This window comes from Mesoplodon mirus (genome assembly GCF_964341445.2).
Source record: "Mesoplodon mirus genome assembly, contig: HAP1_SCAFFOLD_74, whole genome shotgun sequence".
NCBI lineage: Eukaryota > Metazoa > Chordata > Mammalia > Artiodactyla > Ziphiidae > Mesoplodon > Mesoplodon mirus.
In genome coordinates, this window is record NW_028295786.1 from 161,425 (window position 1) to 165,908 (window position 4,484).

Sequence of the window (4,484 nt, forward strand, 5' to 3'; positions counted from 1 at the left end):
GAGCATACTGATGAAAAGGGGCATGGAGCATTGTGATTACAGGGGTCTTGGAACATTGTGATGACAAGAGTACCAGATCATTTTGTTGTCAGTTGTCATGGAGTGTTGTGATGACAGTGGTCATGGAGCATTGTGATGATATTGTCCATGGAGCATTGTGATGAGTAGATCGTTGAGCACTGGGCTGAAAATGTTCATGGACTATTGTGATGACAGGGGTCATGGAGCATTGTGATGACAAGGGAATGGAGCATGGTGATGACAAGGTCCTGGAGCATTGTGATGAGAAGACCATGGAGACTTGTGATGACAAGTTTCATGGAGCATTCTGATGAAAAGGGGCATGGTGCATTGTGATTACAGGGGTCTTGGAGCATTGTGATGACAAGGGCATGGAGTATTGTAATGAGAAGGCCATGAAGCATTCTGATAATCGTCATGGAGCTTTTTGATGACAAGGGCATGGAACATTGTGATTACAGGGATCTTGGAGCATTGTGATGAATAGGTCATCGATTATTGTGATGAAAAAGGCATGGAGCCTTGTCATTACAGGGTTCAAGGAGCATACTGACGACAAGTGTCAGGGAGCATTGTGATGACATGTGTATTGAGCATTGTGATGACAAAGATAATGGAGAATTGTGATGAGAAGACCATGGATAATTGTGATGATGAGCGTCATGGCGTATTGTGATGATAAGTGTTATGGAACATTGTGATCACAAGAGTTTTGAGCATTATGATGACACAGGTCATGGAGAATATTGATTTCATTGTGATGACAATTGCCTGAAGCATTATGATGATGGGCATGGTGCATTGTGATGACAGGGTTCATGGAGCATTGAGATGAAAAGTGGCATAGAGCATTGTGTTTACAGGGGTCTTGGAGCATTGTGATGACAAGGGCATGGAACATTGTGATGAGAAGGCCGTGGAACTTTCTGATGACATGCGTCAAGGAGCTTTGTAATGACAAGGGCATGGAGCATTGTGATTACAGGGGTCTCCAGCATTGTAATGACAAGTGTCATGGAACCTTGTGATGACCAGGCCGTGGAATTTTGTGATGGCAGGTATCATGGTGCACTGTAACGACAGGGGTAATGGAGCATTGTGATGAGAAGGGCATGGAACTTTGGTCTGAAATGTTTCATGGATTATTGTGATGAGAGTGGGCATGGAGCATTGTAATGACAAGGGTACGGAACACTATGATACATGGGTCATGCAGGATTGTAATTACAAGGAAATGGAGCATTGTGATGAGAAGGACATCGAGCATTGTGATGACAAGTGTCATGGAGCTTTGTGATGACAAGGGCATGGAGCAATGTGATGAGAGGTTTCATGGAGCTTTGTGATGACAATGATATGGAGCTTTGTGATGACAAGACATGGAGCATTTTGATGACAAGGGCATGGTGCATTCTTATGAGAAGGGCAGGGAGCATTCTGATGAGAGGTTCATGCAGCAATTTGATTAAAAGTGTAATGGAATATTTTGAGAGCAGGGGTTATAGATCATTATGATGCCAGGGTGCTTGGAGCTTTGGGATGAAAAGGGTCATAGAACATTTTGATGTCATGGGTCATGGAACATTGTGATGATAAGGGGAGGTAGCAGTGTGATGACAGTGTAATGGAGCATTGTGATTACAGTGGTGAGGGAGTATTGTGATGTCTAGAGATGGAACACTTTGATATCTCTGGTGAGAGAGCATTTTGATGAGAAGTGCATGGATCATTGTGATTACAAGTTTTATGGAGCATTGCAATGACAAAGTTGAGGACCATTGTGATGAAGTGCGCATGGAACATTGTGAAGAAAATGGTCATGAAGCATTGTTCTGACAAGGACATGGAGCATTGTGATGACAAGGGTCACAGAGAATTGTGATGAAATGTTCATGGAGCATTGTGGTTACAAATGTCACAGAGTCTTGTCATGACGCGGGAATGGACCATTGTGATGACAAACGTTTTGAAGCATTGAGATGACTGGAGTCACGGAGCATTGTGATGACAGGAGTCATGGAGTATTGTGATGACATGTGTCATGGAGCATTGTGCTGACAAGCGCATGGAGCATTGAGAAAACAAGGGCATGGAGCATTGTGATGACAAGGGCATGGAACATTGGTCTAATATGTTTCATGGATTATTGTGATGACAGTTGGAATGGCGCATTGTGATGACACGGGCATGGACCATTGTGATGACAAACGTTATAAAGCATTGGGATGACTGGAGTAACGTAGCATTGTGATGACAGGGGTCATGGAGCATTGTGTTGGCATGTGTCAATGAGCATTGTGCTGACAAGTGCATGGAGCATTGTGATGACAAGGGTCATGGAGCTGGTGATGACATGTGTCATGGAGCATTGTGCTGACAAGCGCATGGAGCATTGTGATGACAATTGTCATGGAGCATTGTGTTGAGAAAGGCATAGAGCATTGTGAAGACAAGGGTCAAAGAGCATTGTGATGAAAAGTTCATGGATCATTTTTGTTAAAAAGCTCACAGAGACTGATGATGACGAGTGCATGGACCACTGTGGTGACAAAGGTCATGAAGCATTGTGAGGACTGGAGTCACAGAGCATTGTGATGGCAGTGGTCATGGAGCATTGTGATAACAAGAGCATGGAGCATTGTGATGACCAGGGAATGGATCATTTGTCTAATAAGTTTCAGGGATTATTGCGATGACAGTTGGAATGGCACATTGTGATGACAAGGTCATGGAGCATTGTGATGGCCAGGTCATGCAGTATTGTGAAGACAGGTGTTAGGGAGCATTGTGATGACATATGTGATGGCCCATTGTGATGACAATGTCATGGAGCACTTGGATGCCAAGTGTCATGGAGAATTCTAATGACAAGGTAATGGAGCATTGTGATGACAATGGCTTGGAGCATTGTGATGACAAGGGTCAGGGAGCATTGTGCTGACAAGTGCATGGAGAATTGTGATGACAAGGGTCATGGAGCATTCTGAGGACAAGCTTGTGGAGTATTTTGATGACAATGGCATGGAGCATTGTGAAGAAAACGGCATAGCACATTGTGATGAAAAAGGCATGGAGCCTTTTCGTGACAGGGTTCAAGGAGCATTCTGATGACAAGTGTCAGGGAGCATTGTGATGACAAGTGTATTGAGAATTGTGATGACAAAGGTCATGAAGCATTGTGATGAAAAGGGCATGGAGTATTGTGATGACAGGCATCATGGAGCATTGTGATGACAAGTGTTATGGAACACTGTGATCACAAGGGTTTGGAGCATTGTGATGAGAGAGGTCATGGATCATTTTGATTTCAAGGAGCATGGAACATTGTGATGACAAGGGCATGAAGGAATGTGATCCCAATGTTCATGGAGGATTGTGATGACAATGGAAATGGAGTATTGTGATGAAAAGCGCATAGAGCAGTGTAATGACAAGGGCATGTAGCGTTTTGCTGACAAAGGCATGGAGCATTGTGATGACATGTGTCATGGAGCACTGTGATTACAAGTGTCATGGAGCATTGTGAATACAGGGGTCATGGAGCATTGGGATGACAAGGGCATGGATCATTTTGATGACAAGTGTCATGGAGCACTGGGCTGACAATGTTCATGGAGTGTTGTGATGACATGGGTCATGGAGCATTTTGATGACTAGGGAATGGAGCAATGTGATGACAAGAGTCCCGGATCATACTGTTGTCAGTTGTCATGGAGTGTTGTGATGACAGTGGTCAAGGAGAATTGTGATGATATTGGCCATGGAGCATTGTGATGTGTAGGTCGTGGAGCATTGGGCTGAATATATTAATGGATTATTGTGATGACAGGGGTCATGGAACATTGTGATGACAAGGGAATGGAGCATGGTGATGACAAGGTCCTGGAGCATTGTGATGAGAGTAGCATGGAGACTTGTGATGACAAGTCTTATGGATCATTCTGATGAAAAGGGGCATGGAGCATTGTGATTACAGGGGTCTTGGAGCATTGTGATGACTAGGGCATGGAGCATTGTGATGAGAAGGCCATGGAGCATTCTGATGACATGCGTCATGGAGTTTTCTGATGACAAGGGCAAGGAGCATTGTTATTACAGGGATCTTGGATCATTGTGATGAAAAAAGCATGGAGCTTTGTCATAACTGGGTTCAAGGAGCATACTGACGACAAGTGTCAGGGAGCATTGTGATGACAAGTGTATTGAGCATTGTGATGACAAAGATCATGGAGCATTGTGATGAGAAGACCATGGATAATTGTGAAGATGAGCGTCATGGGGTGTTTTGATGATAAGTGTTATGTAACATTGTGATCACAAGGGTTTGGAGCATTTTGATGACAGAGGTCATGGAGAATATTGATTTCATTGTGATGACAATAGCCTGAAGCATTTTGATGATGGGCATGGTGCATTGTGATGACAGGGTTCATGGAGCATTGAGATGAAAAGGGCCATGGAGC